Here is a 6,427-nt window from a genome sequence, read left to right on the forward strand (position 1 = left end):
AGCCTATTATCTTCTATAATGTGTCTGGGTCTCATGCAGTCAGTTGAAGGCCTTAGAGAATAGATTAGGTCTCCTAAGGAAGAAGGGATTCTGCCTCCAGACTGCCTTCAGACTCAAGACTGCAACATCACCCTTCACTGTTCTCCCACCCGCTGGCCTGCCCTGCAGATTTTGGGACTTGCCAGCCCTAACAATCGCATGAGATGGTTCCTTAAAATCCCTATTAACTCCCAACAATTGCATGAGCTTGCCGCTTAAAATCCCTATTATCTCTCTACTCATCCATTCATCTATCTACACATCCTATCGGTTTTGTTTCTCTGAAAAACCCTAATACACTGGGCAAGGGCCAGATGTGCAGACAAAAATTCTCCCCCCAACAAGCACAAGTGAATATATGCAGGACTAACCTCTGTACCCGACTCCCAACTTTTCCTCTAGTCTTCTGCAACTCTAATTCCTCTTTATCAGTTCAGACCTAGAATCAGATAACACGCATTTACATTTGTTGTCAGAGGGATTATACTATAGCAGGTGATTTTCAGCCAGTGTATGATGTCATTAACATTATAAGCATCTTGTTTCCAAGTTGAAGAAGGAAGGATTCTCTAAGAAAGAATGTTCCACGAGCAGGTAGAGGGATGTGTTTATCATAAAGCATCCTGAAGTACATCTGTGGTAAGCCTCCAGGGTGAGGGCAGAGCCAGGCTTTGTGGGGCCTAATGCTTATACAATTTAGAGGACTCTCTTTAGGAAAAAAGAAAACACAAAAATAGTACATTTGCAAATTTTCAGTGATAGGTGATCATGCGAACACCTTGCTAAAGCCTCTTCCAGGGCCTTGGGCAGGACGAGTAAGGTAAAGGGCCTTGAAGCTTAAACTTAATTAGTTCCGGTATATCTGACTCTGCTTCAGGGCTTTTTGGGGTGGGGACAGAAAGACAGGTGCTGTCCTCTCCCTGGGTTGGTTCTTCCACCTCTGGGGAGGAAAGTTGGGGCTGGCCTGGTTCCAGCTGCTTGAGAGACACATTTCTCTTCCTCTAAGATCCAGAGTCTTCCCTCCCATCCAAGCCCTGTAAGTGTGAGTTGCCAGATTTCTGGCTCCTTCTTTATCCCTTTCCTTTCTCCCCTTCTCTAATATTAACCCCTTGTCCCAGAATCTCAAAGGCCTGTTTTCTGTGCTCTTGTACACTGCTTCTTTAGAATGCACCCAATTGTCTTGTCTCTCTTTTCTTTTCTTTTTTTCTCTTCTCTTCTCTTCTGTCTTCTCTCCTCTCCTCTCGTCTTCTCTTCTTTCCCTTCCCATCCCTTCCCTTCTCCTTCCTTCCTTCCTTCCTTCCTTCCTTCCTTCCTTCCTTCCTTCCTTCTTTCCTCTGTCTCTCTCTCTTTCTTTTTTTTTTTTTGAGTCAGGGTCTCACTCTGTCCCCCAGGCTGGAGTGTAGTGGCATGATTATGGCTCACTGCAGCCTCTACCTCCCAAGCTCAAGCGATCCTCTCACCTCAGCCTTCTGAGTAGCTGGGACCTCAGGTCTGTGCCACCACACTCAGCTATTTTGTGTGTGTGTGCGTGTGTGTGTGTGTGTGTGTATGTGTTTGTTTAGAGACAGGATTTTGCCATATTGTGCAGGCTGGTCTCAAACTCCTGACCCCAAGTGATCTGCCCACCTCTGCCTCCCGAAGTGCTGGGATTATAGGCGTGAGCCACTGCGCCTGGTCCACACTGCTTCTTTAGAGTGCATCCAATGATATTTTCAAAATGTCTGCCATCCCGCAAACCTCTCTGTGCTTCTTGAAGCTTCTCATGGTTTGAGGAGAGCATTCCTGGCTGCACACAGGGTGTCGTAATTGCAGCAGCTTCATCACGGGGACTTTTCTCTATGGTCCTTTCTCCACGTCTATGACCAGCCATCTCTTTTCTTTTTGCCTCTTCAGATTTCTAAATGCTGGGTGTGTCCATCTCACTTAAGCTGACTCGTACTGTTAGAAGCAATGGCTTTCTAACTGTACCCAGAGATATGTAATTTTATATAATTTGCTTTCATATATTTCACTGAATATGTGAATCTATTAGCACCTCATCCTGAGAGAAGACCAATGATTGGCTGAAAATATTCCTGCACACTCCAGGGTACTGACACCCTCAGATTCTCTCTCAGCTCTGAGTTCCTGTGTCTTCAGAACCACTGAGATCACTTGCACCCCATTTCACGGCAGTTCTTTCCCCTGGTTCTTTTCCTACCAATTGAGATCTGGGCTCTTTCTCTGGCTTCCCCTCGGAATCACTCACATGAAATGTGTATACATGTAATAGACTTTACTGAATGAGTTGGAACAACAGAGTTGTTTTGTATCACAGAAAAACACAAACAATTTAACATTATATTTAAATCACCTTCATTTTTGACAAGCGTCTTTGGAATTCCTCCCTGGCCTCCTTTCTCCCTAGTCTTGACCCCCTGCTAAATTGATTGCCAACCACACACCCCCAAATGCCCAACCTTCTCATTCCTTCTTCTCTCAAAAGGCAGAAGTGACCTCATTTAGTTTAGGTTTAAAAAACAAAAAATGGCCAGTTGCGGCGGCTCATGCCTGTAATCCTAGCACTTTGGGAGGCACAGGCGGGCGGATCGCCTGAGGTCAGGAGTTTGAGACCAGCCTGGCCAAGGTGTTGAAACCCTATCTCTACTTAAAATGCAAAAATTAGCCAGGCGTGGTGGCAGGCACCTGTAGTCCCAGCTACTCAGGAGGCTGAGGCAGGAGAATTGCTTGAACCTAGGACACGGAGGTTGCAGTGAGCGGAGACTGAGCCATTGCACTCCAGCCTGGGGGATAGAGTGAGACTCCATCTCAAAAACAAACAAACAAAACAAAAAACACAAAAGTTCCTCATACTGCCATACTGAGAGTGAATAAAAAACAGAGAAATTAAGAAAACAGAAGACTTCTCCATTATGGAAAAATGGAGTTCCTCTCTTTCACACATTGAGACTTCATTTGCAGGCATCCCCGTGCATACAGTAGTCCTGCCCCACCTAAGATATACAGTGTCCACAAGCCCTCTTTCCTCTCCGTCTACTTCCTCAATTCATTTCCTCCTCTTGGATCCTGAAAACTGTCAGAAAAAAGCACTACTCCTGTTCTCATTTCATGTATGTGCTTGGCCAGAATAATGATACAGAAAAGAAACAGACCTGGAGAGAAGAGAGTGATGGATGAGAAATTGCCTCAGGAACTGGCAGGTTTATTTGGGAACAAGGAAGATGGCTACTGAGATGGAAACTAGCCTGTGAATTCCAGGACATTTCCATGCTATGCGTGCCGTGGGCGCCCTTGAAACTCTTATTACAAGAGGCATAGAACAAAGACAGTTTCTGTAGCTAGACGCCTCCGTCCAGCAGCACGGCCTCTGCCCTGAGCTTCTCAAACTCTTCGCTACTGGAATTGGTGAGGCACGGCTGGTACCTGGGCCCTGGGAACGCTGTCCAGGAGGAGCAGTGACGGTGCCAGAGGCTGCAGAGGCCATAAACAGCAGCCAGCACGGCAGCCCCCAAACCCAGGTGTCAGGAGAAGAGAGTGAGGAAGGCAAGGTCTGTGGGGTTCTCCACTTGCAGGGCTGTCTGGAGGGAGGCACAAACATCAGCACACACAGCTGCAGCATCCAGTTGCTGAGCACCAGCCCCATCCAGGTCTTGAGCACCCAGAGTGGGGGCTGGACAGGGACCTAGACCTTGAAGGTGAGCACCAGGGAGACCAGGAAGGTGGGCACACTGAAGAGCTCATACACATGGATCTCCAGGGTGTCCTTGTTCTCAATGTGGGCTGCCATCAGTAGTGCCAGCACATAGGAGCCCAGGGCCTCAGCTGCTTGCTCCAGCTTCATATTCTGCCACACCTGACATGACTGGCTTACAAAGTCCACCACGCCACTGAGCATAAAGAACCCATACATGGTGATGTGCTGCTGGCTGTCCTTGAACACAAATGCCCACTGCGGATCCTCCCAGTCTACCATCATCAGCCGATTTACTCCAGACGGGTAGAATAACGTGGGTAAGATGCCAACCAGGGTGATGACCACCTTCACCACACCTTCTAGTGGCACCAGTTGCCACCATCTGTGTCCTAACTTCTCCCTGGGGGGCAGAGGGAGTTTGAGGAGCCTCTGTTTCCATAGCAGGGCCAGAGACAACAGCACCAAATAGTAGAATGAGTAGAGGAGGAAGAACATTGCTGGCAGCAGGTGTCCCTCGAGAGTGCCCATGGCTTTAGTGTGTGTGTCGGGGCCAACAGGGCGAGGGCTGGCAGATAAGCAGCAACCTCACACGCACACGACCAGCATTCTCACAGGTGGGAGTGGCCGCCTCTGAACCATGGAGAGATCATGCTGTTGAGCCCTACCCCTGCCTCCCACACACAGAAAGGGATAGGTCTCGTTGCAGACACCTAAGCCATGCCCGCAGACACCTGAGCCATGCCCCAGGGTGGGACCACTGCAGCCACCTTGCTCTGCTCCTTACTTAAATCGGCTAGGCCCAGCATTTCAATCTTTGCACCTCACTGCGGACATCAGTTTCACAGATGCTGATTCAGCGTTTCTTTCACCAGCCCCTCTGCTATAGCATCCTATCCCTACAGAGAGGAGACGAAGAGAGTGAAGGAGCTCCAGCAAAGAGGAGTGGGGCTGACTCTGTCAGGCTAACTTTTCTCTTGGTGCTTGACACAGTACCTACTTTTCTCTCATTTGAATTCCTCAACAACTCTATGAGGAGGTGTTATTAGGTGAAATTTTACAGGTGAAATGAAGGTTCGGAGCAGTGCGGGGACATGCACAAAGTGGTGCATCTGCCAGCTGACACTGCAGAGCCAGGACGTGGACCCGGGTCTGCTCATCCGACAAAGCCTGAAGTTTATGCAAAACTACTGACATTCACCTCCAACCCCATAATCATGACTGTGGGGAATTTACTTCATCTTCTTGAGTCTCGGCTTCCTGATCTGTAAGAATGGGAATAACAATTACTTCATAGATTTGTTACGAGAATTAAATGGAATAATATATATAAAGTGTCTGATACATAGTGAATAATGATGGTGATTATGAATAATTTTCCTATTGTTATTACTAGCAGTCCTTGCAAAATTTCTATGATCCTGAAGTTGTTTAAGTATTTCTTTGAATGACACCAAAGCAAGAGTCATAAAGAAAAAAGTAACATATTTAATTACGTTAAAAAATTTTAAGTGGTTTTTTAATAAAATTGAACATTATGTATTTATTAAAATTACAGTTTAAAATTTCAAAAGAAAACAAACTAAAAGTGTGCCCCATATGTAAGAAAGTGTCAGTCTCCTTACAACATAGAAAGCACTTGCAAAGAAAAAAGTTAAAAATATGGCCAGACGCCATGGCTCACACCTGTAACCCCAGCACTTTGGGAGGCCGAGGTGGGCACATTATGAGATCAGGCGTTCGAGACCAGCATGGCCAAAACGGGGAAACCCCATCTTTACTAAAAAGACAAAAATTAGCCAAGCATGGTGGTGCATGCCTGTAATCTCAGCTACTTGGGAGGCTGAGGCAGAAGAGTTGCTTGAACCTGGGAGGCAGAGGTTGCAATGACCGGAGATTGCACCCCTGCACTCCAGCCTGGGTGACAGAGCAAGACTCTGTCTCAGAAAAAAATAATAAATAAATAAACACCTCAAGAGAAAAATGGACAGAGGACAGAAAGTCACACCAAGAGAACTATAGATGGCTCATAAACATGAAAGTCAAACAATTCTGTGGGCCGTAGGATTCTTGGTTGACAGGTTTTCTTTTTTCTTTTAGAACTTTGATATATCAGCCCCCTGCCTTCTGGTCTCCAAAGTTTCCAATGATAAATCTGCTAGCAATCTTATTGAGGATTCCTTGTATATGACAAGGTGCTTTTCTCTTGCTGCTTTCAAGAATCTCACTTTGACTTTGGCTTTTGATGGTTTGATTATAATGTACCTTAAGGTGGATCTCTGAGTTCATCCTACTTGTTGAACTTCTTGGATATTTATATTCATGTCTGTCATCAAATTTGGGATGTTTTCAGCTATTTCTTTAAACACTCTCTCTGCTCGTCTCTCTCTCTTCTCCACTGGCTGCAGCAAGTGGTTTTCATTGGCCCAGAGACATAGAATTGCTGCTACAGAGGCAGTAAAGTGGTGTGACTGAAATCCAGAGGAGACAGAGAGGTGTGACTGAAATCCAGAGGTGATAGAGAGGTGTCGCTGAAATCCAGAGGAGGTAGAGATGTGTGACTGAAATCCAGAGGTGATAGAGAGGTGTGGCTGAAATCCAGAGGAGGTAGAGAGGTGTGGCTGAAATCCAGAGGAGACAGAGAGGTGTAACTGAAATCCAGAGGAGGTAGAGAGGTGTGGCTGAAATCCAGAGGAG

Source organism: Rhinopithecus bieti, unplaced genomic scaffold (assembly GCF_001698545.2).
Source record: "Rhinopithecus bieti isolate Rb0 unplaced genomic scaffold, ASM169854v2 scaffold_2432, whole genome shotgun sequence".
Taxonomy (NCBI): Eukaryota; Metazoa; Chordata; class Mammalia; order Primates; family Cercopithecidae; genus Rhinopithecus; species Rhinopithecus bieti.